A 12352-nucleotide genomic window follows, 5' to 3' on the forward strand; every position below is an offset into this window, starting at 1 on the left:
ACTGCTGGCAAATGGCGATTGATTTGGTCAAAAACTGCTATTCTGTTTAATTATCTCCCACCCCCCTTATATTCCACATTACAATTTTCAGAGTCATTTACATCTCAAAAAGCAAAAAATAAATAAAAAACACCTTCCTCTGAGCGGTACCCCCTCCCCTCCCTCCCCTCACTTGACCTAGTTTATTTACCAGATCTCTTAACCTGTTCAGTACCCTCGTTCCCTGCAGCGCGATCGTAGATGTGTGTGGGGGGGGGGGGGGAATCCACTGCTGAGGTAGCCTGAGGGAGATGAGCGAAGTTAAAGTTAGTCCATGTGGCAAAAACTTCTCGGCTCGGCAGTTGCTGACTTTTCCTGCATAAATTAGTTCAGCTTTCAGGTGCTCCGGTGGGCTGGAAAAGGTGGATACAGTCCTAGGAGACTGCGAGGTTCATGATGAATCGAATTACTGTAACTTCGCTCATCTCTACTGAGAATGATAAAGCCTGGCAGGACCAGGCTTTATCAATCGAGCACAGAGCACACAGATCAGTGTGGTTTTATGGAACCACATTGATCTGTATGAGGAATCAAATGATTCCTCCTAAAAGTCCCCTAAGGGGACTAAAAGTGTAAAAACAAAAAAAGTTTTTTTTGTATAAATTTTCCTGCATGTAGTTATGATTTTTTCCATAAGTATGACAAAATCAAACCTATATAAGTAGGGTATCATTTTAATCGTATGGGCCTACAGAATAAAGATAAAGTGTCATTTTTACACTTTTTTACACAATTTTTACACAAAAATACACTGCATAGAAACGGAAGCCCCCCGAATATATGGTGTTTTTTCTTCAATTCTGTCGTACAATGATTTTTTTTTTCCGTTTTGCTGTAGATTTTTTGGTAAAATGAGTGATGTCTCTACAAAGTAGAATTGGTGGCGCAAAAAAAAAAGCCCTCATATGGTTTTATAGGTGCAAAATTGAATGGTTCTGATTTTTAAAAGTTAAGTGCAAAAACTGAAAAACGCTTGGTCCTTAAGGGGTTAAGTACTTGTTGCATATACTCTCCCGGCCCCACCTCCCACATATCCTCTTTTCCTAAGACGCAAATATTGATCCCATGTTCATCTCCGTACTTAGAGCCCCCTGTTGTTTCTGCCCCCGGGTTTTAGAGGGTATCACTAGGGATTTCCAATATTTTTCAATTCGGGTTGCCGTAGGGGATTCTCCCGCATTGGCTACTCCGCCTGAGTTCCTTTTGTGCCTTAGGTGCCATACTCACTGATAGTTTCTCTCTACCGTTTAGAAATATATTCCTTCAGTAGGTGATATAATAAAAGTAGTAAATAATGTTTATTGGACAAACCACCTCTGTATACACAGGGAGAAGAGACAATAAGAAATATGCTTATAGAGGGCACTTATGTAACCTCTCTTCCCTTTATCTGTTCTCTTCTCCTTACCTCCTTTAATATATTGAGAGACAGATTAGAATAGCACACCGGTTGGACAGATTTTTCCTATTAAAAAAAAAACAAAACTTCAGAATAACATAGTAAAATTCAAACATTATCTCCTATTTCTATTACACAAGTATAATTAAAGCAACCCTAAAGTGAGGGGAATGCCAGGAATATAAAAATGAAAACCTTCCTTATGCAGATTACCATTAAAGGGGTTGTGCGCTGCCCTGACGTCACGCCCGGCCCCTCGCCCGCCCCCTCGTGACGTCTCACCCGCCCCCTCAACGAAAGTCTATGGGAAGGGGGCGCAACCGCTGTCACGCCCCCTTCCCATAGACTTTGGTAGAGGGGGCGGGCGTGACGTCACGAGGGGGCGGGCAAGACATCACGAGGGGCCGGGCGCGAACATGGAAGCCCGCACACAGCGTTCGGAGTAATGAACTTCCGGACGCTGTGAGCTGAGCTCCGAAAATTAGGGCAGCGCACAACCCCTTTAAAGAGGTACTGGAAAACTTTTGGAAAACTGGAAAACTTTTTTTTTTAAATCAACTGGTGCCAGAAAGTTAAACAGATTTGTAAATTATATGTAGTATATAATCACTGGTGCAGGGATGGTTCCCTTTTAGGCAGCCAAGATACAACAATAAGGGTCCTGGCTGGGGCCCAAATAAAAGGAATAAGCTCAAGGATAAATTATGTTTGTGTATCGGCGCACATAAAAGGAACACACATATGGGAACAAACTTACTAATGCAGTTGGTTTATTAGCATCTGTATGAGATAAGAAGATTTTGAGGAGTGAGCTGGTGTTGGTTTCGTTCACTAGGCAGAGAAATTAAAGGAACGGCTTTTAAGTAAATAATCCAGATACTGTATCTATGTCATAGAATTGTATCGATTTTGTACTGTTAAATACTGTAGCAGAAAGACTTACTTTTATCTTGTTGGAGTTGAGCTATGATGAAGATAGGTGCCGACCCCCCCGCCTTAATGATCGTAGTTGGCGGAAAACTTCTGTCTCACTCACTGTGGTCTGAAAGCCGGTTTGCATAGATTGATCCACGGAGCGTTGTTTGTCCTGAGTCTGATGATTCTTTGGCTCCTGCGCCTTGCTGTAGCTGCAATCGTGACGTCACGTTCAGTAATCAGATCTCCTTGCAAACTATCACAGCGTGGTCGCACCGGTGAGACGCTCATGACCGGAGCAGATCTCCCGGCGCCTTCACCCGCTGTTCGCCTGGACTGCCTGTCATACTGTCTCTCTGGGGGCTCCTGGAAGGACTGTGTTCAGTACCCACACTATACCTTTGGACGAACAACGCTACGTGGATTGTATCGTGCACACTGGTATCCTTCACCGCAACTCAGGACAAACAACGCTCCGTGGATCAATCTATGCAAACCGGCTTTCAGACCACAGTGAGTGAGACAGAAGTTTTCCGCCAACTACGATCATTGAGGCGGGGGGTCGGCACCTATCTTCATCATAGCTCAACTCCAACAAGATAAAAGTAAGTCTTTCTGCTACAGTATTTAACAGTACAAAATCGATACAATTCTATGACATAGATACAGTATCTGGATTATTTACTTAAAAGCCGTTCCTTTAATTTCTCTGCCTAGTGAACGAAACCAACACCAGCTCACTCCTCAGAATCTTCTTATCTCATACAGATGCTAATAAACCAACTGCATTAGTAAGTTTGTTCCCATATGTGTGTTCCTTTTATGTGCGCCGATACACAAACATAATTTTTCCTTGAGATTTGTAAATTACTACTATTAAAAATCTTAAACCTTCTGGTACTTACTGCTAAATTACTACTGATTAGCTGCTGAATACTACAGAGGAAATGATTTTCTTTTTGGAACACAGAGCTCTCTGCTTACATCATGACCACAGTGCTCTCTGCTGACACCTCTGTCCATTTTAAGAATTGTCCAGAGTAGAAGAAAATCCTCATAGCAAACATATGCTGCTCTGGACAGTTCCTAAAATGGACAGAGATGTTAGCAGAGAGCACTGTGGTCATGATGTCAGCAGAGAGCTCTGTGTTCCAAAAAGAAAATCATTTCCTCTGTCGTATTCAGCAGCTAATAAGTACTAGAAGGATTAAAACATTTTAATAGAAGTAATTTATAAATCTGTTTAACTTTCTGGCACCAGAATTTCTTTGATTTAAAAAAGAAAAAAAAAAGTCTTCCACCGGAGTACCCCATTAATCTTCCTCATAGTTTATCATGTTCTCTATCTGAAACAACCCGTTAAAAATGTTTTAGCTACTCCCCTCTCTATGAAATATCATTCCACACAGCTTTTCCCAAGCCCCTTTTATTTACAACATATTATATCAGTTTGTATCTTCCCTGACTGCCATAGATTCACACAAGGAGCATTGGTTGCTAGATTATTGTCCAAAAATTTCTCGCAATGCCTCCTATAATATCATGGAGGATTTCCAAGTTGTAGCCATGCCTGCAGTTAGTGTTCATACCGAATACTGACATTTTATCCTGCACAATATGAATTTTTCCTATACCGCAATACCGGTTGGTCCACCCCCCACCCCCCTCTCGAATTAACGAATTATCAGCCGCAGGCGCAGTTCTGCTCCCCCCCCCCCCCCCGGTTTATCAGCACAGTGCTGTGCTATCCCTCACATCGGAGGACTAATCATATGTGACCCGCGAGCACTGCTTCTCTCCCCCCCCCCCCAGAATAATTAACAGCCGCTGCGCTGTACTGTACTATCCTGTGCCCGGGCTTCAAAAATAAACAAAATAAACTTTAACTCACCTGCCTATGATCCCTCCGCTGCTCTTGCTGCTTCATGGGGATGGGAACGTCACAGAGCCGTCAGCCTATCACCGGCCGCAATGATGTCCCGCCTCGGCCGGCCGGCTTCTCACATGACAGTGTGCTCAGCCTATCACCGGCTGAGGCGGGACATCGCTGCAGCCGGTGATAGGCTGACGGCTCTGTGACGTTCCCATCCCAGGAAGCAGCATGAGGCTCGCATCGCTAGACCGCGAGGCCGGTAACGGGGGAACGTAGGAAGGTGAGTTAAAGTTTATTTTGTTTATTTTTGCAGCCCGGGCACAGGATAGTACAGTACAGCGCAGCGGCTGATAATTATTTTGGGGGGGAAAGCAGCGCTCGCGGGTCACATATGATTATGTGGGGGACAGCGCAGCGCTGGGCTGGTAAAGTGTGGGGGGGGGGGGGGGGGGGGGGAAGATGCAGCCCAGTTTGTACCACAGGAATTGATTACAGTAAAAGTACGTCCATAAATAGGTTTGCCCATGTCTTGGTAATATTTAGGCAGGAACCCCACATAGTATATCACTCCTTCTAGTCTGTGAGCTTTTCAATTAAAATACCCTTCTAAGAGGAAGGAAGATTCATTCTAGCTAAAGCCAGCACACAGCTCTCTGGTGTGTAGGAGTATTTCATCTGCCTTCCAAATAGTTCTTTATTCATACATATTAAAAACACATTATGATGTCCCCATACATTGCAAGGCTACATTTCCCCCAATGGAAAGATTCCTTTGGGATGTTGTTTCCAATCAAAAGAAACATCTGGATCTACTAAGCATTTATTGTAGCCAGGGACCTGCCGGTAATGGTCAGCATCCGCAATCACGCAAATGTCTGCCATTAACCCCTCAGATGCCATGATCAATACAGATCACGGCATCTGCGGCAGTGCGGTCAGAAATATGGATGATCGGATCGCCCTCAGCATTGCCGTGGAAATCCAATCATCCTGAACGACGTACGGAGGTCCCCTCACCTGCCTCCGCTGCCTTCCACAGGTCTTCTGCTCTGGTCTGAGATCGAGCAGACCAGAGCAGAAGATGACCGATATCACTGCCGATGGCTTTCCGAGCATGCTGGGAGTTATAGTTTTGCAACATCTGGAGGTCCTCAGGTTGAAGACCACTGATGAAGGGATTGACAGGCGGTGATGATGAAGGGGGGGATGATGACGAGGGGGATGATGACAGGGTGATGATGATGGGGGTGTTAATGACCGGGGTCTGGATAATGACAGGGGGGATGATGAAGGGGGGGATGATGACGAGGGGGATGATGACAGGGTGATGATGATGGGGTGTTAATGACGGGGGTCTGGATGATGACAGGGGGGATGATGACATGGGGGGGATGATGTATTTCCCACCCTAGGCTTATAGTCGAGTCAATAACTTTTCCTGGGTTTTTGGGGGGAAATTAGGGGCATCGGCTTATATACGGGTCGGATTATACTCGAGTATATACGGTACATTTTCTGCTTTTATCGAGTGTAATTCTTTGCAGTTTACAGTGAACATTCATGAGCACACATAAGTTTTGTTATTCAAGTACAGAACCATTGTTTCTGTTGAAGAGTAATGTACTAAAAGTATCTCTATTGTTTATATTAAATTGCAAATATTCTGCAAAATATAAAGTCATTATCTTCCTCTGTTCTGTTATTATTGTATATGGGGCTAATAACAAGTGAGTCAATCTTACAGCACGCTTTGGCTCTAAAATATTACTGCAGATGATTATGCAAACTATCATTTTAGATTTTTCTTGTGTTCACAGCTCTACAAAAACAGAGCAGGAAGAAGTTTTAATGGTTGCCTTTATAACCTCCTCTTAATGTAGAGAAGATGAAAAGCTGAATATTTCATTCCAGGCTTCAGTATTCATCCTTGTGTTTTAATTTGGAGCAAACCATTTCTTTGTGGCACTAACACAGAGGCAGTTTTATGTTCAAATAACAATAATAAATATAAATATATATATATATATATATATATATATATATATATATATATATTATTTGTTTTCAATTGTAATTAAATTTGTTATGCTAAATGTTTTTATGTACATACTCATGCAGATTTTTTTTACAATAAAGTAATTTCTAGTACATGCCATTCCAATGTGAAGTCCAGTAGCTACCATGCTGTGCCCATTAGCCACTACAGGCACATGACTAGGCCACAGAGTCACTAAATGGAACATCACATCCATGGCTAAAATGTTTACTGCTGTGGGGACCAGGAAGATATTTTTTTTATCAGTGGTACCGTATATACTCGAGTATAAGCCGACCCGAATATAAGCCAAGGCCCCTAATTTCACCCCAAAAACCCAGGAAAAGTTATTGATTCAACTATAAGCCTAGGGTGGGAAATACATCATCCCCCCCCCCCCGTCATCATCCAGACCCCCGTCATTAACACCCCTGTCATCATCCCCCTCATCATCATCCCCCCCCTTCATCATCGGCTGTCCGGGCATGCTAGGAGTTGTAGTTTTGAAACATCTGGAGGTCCGCAGGTTGAAGACCACTGCGTCCTTCGTCATCATCCAGACCCCCCTTTAGTTTTCTACTCAGGGTGAGCTGGTCCGGGCCATTTATGCTGCAGGGACTGTCCGGTGGGGAGGGTTAGTTGTTCTTGGCTGTCCATCTTCACCGGGGGGCCCTCTTCTCCGCTCCAGGCCCGGCCCCAGACTAGTGACGTTGCCATGACGACGACGCACAGGGACGGCAAAGTCACTAGTCCGGGGTGAGTAGAAAACTAAAGGGGGGGGGGTCTGGATGATGACAAAGGCCGCAGTGGTCTTCAACCTGCGGACCTCCAGATGTTTCAAAACTACAACTCCCAGATGTTTCAAAACTACAACTTCCACAGGTTGAAAACCACTGAGAAGGGATTGACAGGCGGAGAGTTCACTCGAGTATAAGCTCGGCTTATACTCGAGTATATACGGTACATCTAGTTAAGGGGATATTACATGATTTTTTTCCTTTAGCTTTTAAGCCAATGATACCAAGTAATAATACTGTGTAGTACGCTTCATGTACCTCTATGCATAGGACCGACACCCTAAAGGGCTGCAGTACAAGTATTTTTATTTTACTATTGTCTCTGACCTTTCCCAGCATTCCATGCAGCCAGAGACAATATGTCATAGGTTTCATGGTCTTTGGGGGCGTGGCTATACTGCAATGGGTGGGTGGATAACATTACTTCAGTAAATCCCTTCGACCCACCTACTGCAGCATTACCACAACCCTGGAGACTTGGGTCAGAGAAACAATAAAATAAAAAGACTTTTTAGTGCACTACAGCACGTTTGGATGTCCCGAGCATGGAAACAAATCAAAGCAGAGCACGGACATAATAGAGAAATATTACACAGTATTATAACTTGGCATCATGGGCTTAAAGGCTGAAGAATAAAAATACTGGAATAACTCTTAAAAGGGATAATCTGTCGCTAGGCATCTTCTCCTATATCCAAAGTGCTGTATTTTCAAGCCCTTGTATTTTAGGAACAGTGTCTGAGGAAGGGGGGGGGGGGGGGGGTTAAAAGAAAAGGTTGTAAAAGTATATAAACAACATCTTTGAATGGGCACTGTCTGATATAAAAACAAAAGTTTTAACATTTTATTAAAGAAATCTGCCTTTGAATATCCCACCACTAGGGGTCCCCAGACCTCCTGGGACACTGATGAGTCCCACAGCAGCATGAACGTGTCAAAGGGTAATGGACAAGAGATGGTTGAATAACAAGGCTGCAGGAGGAATATAGCTTGCGGCAATACTGCTGTAACAGTGTTTTACCCATCAGGTGCCTCCAGCTGTTGCAAAGCTACAACTTCAAGCATGCCTGGACAGTCAAATGATGTCTGGGCATGCTGAGAGTTGTAGTTTTGCACAAGTATAGGCACACAGCTGAAGGCAATACTGCTGCAAAAAAGAGTTATCAAACAGTGTACCTCCAACTATTCCAAAACTACAAGTCCCAGCATTACAGGACTGGCAAAGGATGACACACAAATTAAAAAGAGAAAATATATAAAAAGTATGCATAAAAAAACACTTTTAGCACTAAACCTTTGCAGTAATTTAGGAAGATGTCATTTATACACTCACCTTATTGTCTTTGGCAGAGTACAGGCAATCTCCGATAATCATTGTGTGTGTGTGTGTTTGTACAGCATAAAACCAGAGAGGAAAGGGTTACGGAGCAGGGCTGCCAGGCTTCAGAGCAGTGAGTCAGCAGAGTGAGGGAGGGGAGGAGTCATGCACAGTGCAGGCAAGAGAGGGACATGCCCCCTACCTTTGGATAGATGAAAAAGACATTGAGCAGCTATAATATGCTATTTTTTTGTGAAATATGGTTGATAGATAAATAAAAATGTACATAATCAGGATGAGGTACTGAGTAACATATAACAGTTTAGTTTTTTGTGGGATCTGACAGGTACACTTTAAAGTTGCTACCAATGACATTTTGCATTATTATTCAGATATTTTAGGTTAAGAACCTTCTAAAAGAGCACTGCAAACATAAGAATCACCCAAAGAAATTAGAAGGGGTTGGTGTTTGTGTTCTTCTAGCTCTTTAGAGAGATATTATAGTATATATCAGAATAAACTTACATTTACTTACAAACTTACATTAAACTTAGCTATTATATATCAGATTACATTTAGAACTTACTATATTTTTGATGGATAGAAGATTTCACTTTTGTATATACTTTCTATAGTGCATTTACTTTGTTTTATCCATTTTCTCATAACTTCTGATACATTCAGCTTATTTAGTGATGCAACTAAAAAAAGCTTCCTATAGGTCTATACAATGTGTAGACATCCATAAATGTCTGTTATTATGCCACATATTACAAAACCTTTGATGTACATCTGAGTGCCTTTTGAAGGTATTTAGGAAAAAGAAAATTGTCAGTGAATACTCTGCCTAAACTCTGCGTACAATAAGGTTACATTTTAAGATCAGGGTCTATAAAGAACCTTATAGAACCGTATAGGGGGAAAAAAATTATTTTAATCAACTGGTGCCAGAAAGTTAAACAGATTTGTAAATTACTTCTAATTAAAAATTGCAATCCTTCTAGTACCTATCAGCTGCTGTATACTACAAAGGAAGTTGTATTGCTTTCTGGAATTATTTTTAGTCTGATCACAGTGCTCTCTGCTGACACCTCTGTCCATGTCAGGAACTGTCCACAGTGCAAGCAAATCCCCTAAGCAAACCTCTCCTGCTCTGGACAGGTCCTAACATGGACAGAGGTGTCAGCAGAGAGCACTGTGGTCAGCCAGAAAGTGAATTTAGAAAGAAAAGAGCTTCCTCTGTAGTATACAGTAGCTGATAAGTACTGGAAGGATTAAGATTTTGAAATAGAAGTAAATTACAAATTTGTTTAACTTTCTGGCACCAGTTGATTTAAAAAATAAAAATAAGGGTTTTCCACTAGAGTACCCCTTTAACTATACAGTAGTCACTATAAGATTAATACTTAAAGGACATGTCCGGTGCTCACTATTCTTATTGTATCCGTTCCGGGCTGCAAAAAAAAAAAAGAAAATAAGCTTTCTCTTGCCTGCCTACGCCCCCCCCCCCCCCCCCCCCCCCGGTGCTCCGGTACAGGTGTTCGGTCCCCGGGCTGTATTCTTCTTACTTCCTGTTAGCCTGGTACGTCACACGGAGCTTCAGCCTATCACTGGCCGAGGTGGGACATCGCTGCGACCGGTGATAGGCTGAAGCTCCGTGTGACGTGCCGGGCTAACAGGAAGTAAGAAGAATACAGCCCGGGGACCGAACACCTGTACTGAAGCACCGGGGGAGCCTAGGCAGGTAAGAGAAAATTTGTTTTCTTTTATTTTTCAGCCCGGAACGGATAATAGAAAAAAAGTGAGCACCGGACATCTCCTTTAATCTTGTTATTTTAGGCTACATTTTTCTTTTACATAAAACTTGGTCCACCACAGTCAATGTTACATATAGTATAACATTTCAGGAGATTTTCACATTTTTATTATTCATGGTTTATCTTCAGGATGGGTGGGGATCCAACTCTGTGCACCCCCGATGATGACCCGATGAAGGGCTGTAGTGCTCTCATGATTGGGACAGCAGTGTTTGTAACACATGAATCCTGCTTACTAAAAACAGTGTTAACATTGCCTGGTTCTTCTTGAAATCTAGTTCCAACCCTGGACTGCTGCTTGACACTATCGCCTCTTTTTAACCCTGTGAGACACTGTTCCTGGTCACCTTGTCCCCTTCGTGGCTTGTCCTTTGACCCTGACCATACTATCTTCCAGTGAAAGCTTCTTTTCTGTTCTCTGTATATCTGGTTCCAGCTCCTCTACCCTTCTTGGACTCAGTCCTCCAGTCCTGTGACCAATGTTCCAGTCCTGTGTAGGGAGCAGCAGCTCATGAATAATTGGGACTCATCCCTCATAACATTAGCACATAAGCGACAGACCACTGAAAACATTGTGCCTCTCGCTACATTATTTTGCCCTTAGAGACTACAGCATAGCAAGAATGACTGGTTCCCATTAAAGAGGGTTTCCAGCTTCAGCGAATACAGTGTCTTCATTGCATGGTAAAAATATATGGCATTTTAAATCTGTCTTCTTTGTACATCAATTTTTCATCTTCAATATTTCTGCTTGCTGTCAGTACAATATAACCTTTATTGTTTACCACTCGAGTGTGAGAATCTGTCCTTGGTCATAAAATGGACGCACAATTGTGTTGCAGTGCAATTTCATTACAGTTGTGTCTTTCAACAAGTTAAATAATAATCACAAGACAAGGTCAAATTTTTATCCTCTTGAAGTAAACAATATTTGTATCCTATTCAGTACCTATAAGCAGAAATCTTGATACACAACAAATATATGAGTATAAAAACTATTCACTATACAATGAGTTAGCTATTTATTAAAGTGTTTTTGATGGATGGTCTCATTGGTGGGGGCTCAACCCATGACGCCCCTGCTGATCAGCTGTTTGCCAGACCTGTAGTGCCTGCCAACACAGTAAAAATAGACAAAAGCTGACAGCTCCACACATTGTGTAGTGGCCTGGCTGGGTTACTGCAGAACAGCTCTCATTCAATTCAGTGGTAGTTGAGCTGCCGTAGCACAGCACATACACTACACAATGTACCGAGCGGTCTGTTTCTGCTTTTTACTGTGTATGCAGGCACCATGGGTGAACATCTGATCAGCATGGGCACCAGGTGTTGAGCCCCCATTAAAGGGGTACTCCGCACCTAGACATCTTATCCCCTATCCAGAGGATAGGGGATAAGATGTCAGATCCCCGCGGTCCCACTGCTGGGGAGCCCTGGGATCCCCGCTGCGGCACCGCGCTGTCATTACTGCACAGAGCGAGTTCGCTCTGTGCGTAATGACGGCCAATATGGGGGACGGAGCAGCGTTACATTATGGCTCCGCCCCTCGTGACATCACGGCCCATTCCCTTAATGAAAGTCTATGGCAGGGGGCGTGACGACCGCCACGCCCCCTCCCATAGACTTGTATTGAAAGGGCGGGCCGTGACTTCACGAGGGGCGGAGCCGTGACGTAACGATGCTCCGGCCCCTGTACTGCCTGTCATTACGTGCAGAGCGAACTCGCTCTGTGCTGTAATGATAGCGCAGGGCCGCAACGGGGATCCCAGGGCTCCCCGGCAGCGGGACCGCGGCGATCTGACATCTTATCCCCTATCCTTTGGATAGGGGATAAGGTGTCTAGGGGCGGAGTACCCCTTTAATGAGGAATTGAGGGCCTATACTGAGCATAGGCCATCATTCAAAAAGTCTCAGAAAAACCCTTTACACCTACTCAAAGCCTTTCCTAAGTCTCTCCTTCTTACTAAAAAGGTGATATATTTAATTGTTTGTAAGTCTAAAAACATACATCTCTCCTATTAAGCCTACCATCCTATAGTGTTGATCTTGAGGAAGGAAAAAAAAACCAGGCGGTAAAAGGCATTTAAAAAAAGGCAAATTCCTTCCTGACTTCAAATCTGGCAACAAAATAAATCAAATGGATCAACAGCGCTTGTCCA

The 12352-nt window shown here is 43.2% G+C and overlaps 1 protein-coding gene and 1 long non-coding RNA gene across 11 annotated transcripts in view; one reads left to right on the top strand and one right to left on the bottom strand.

Moving 5' to 3' along the window:
* Positions 1–12352, top strand: part of NEXMIF (neurite extension and migration factor) — a 490983-nt gene that overhangs the window by 214439 nt on the left and 264192 nt on the right. The window lies entirely within an intron of this gene.
* Positions 1270–10659, bottom strand: LOC130291585 (uncharacterized). Its single transcript, XR_008847971.1, has 3 exons — positions 10541–10659; positions 8392–8578; positions 1270–1504 (listed from the first exon to the last, which is right to left on the bottom strand). It is a non-coding gene; the product is annotated as an uncharacterized LOC130291585 (long non-coding RNA).

This window comes from Hyla sarda, chromosome 9 (genome assembly GCF_029499605.1).
Source record: "Hyla sarda isolate aHylSar1 chromosome 9, aHylSar1.hap1, whole genome shotgun sequence".
Classification (NCBI taxonomy): domain Eukaryota; kingdom Metazoa; phylum Chordata; class Amphibia; order Anura; family Hylidae; genus Hyla; species Hyla sarda.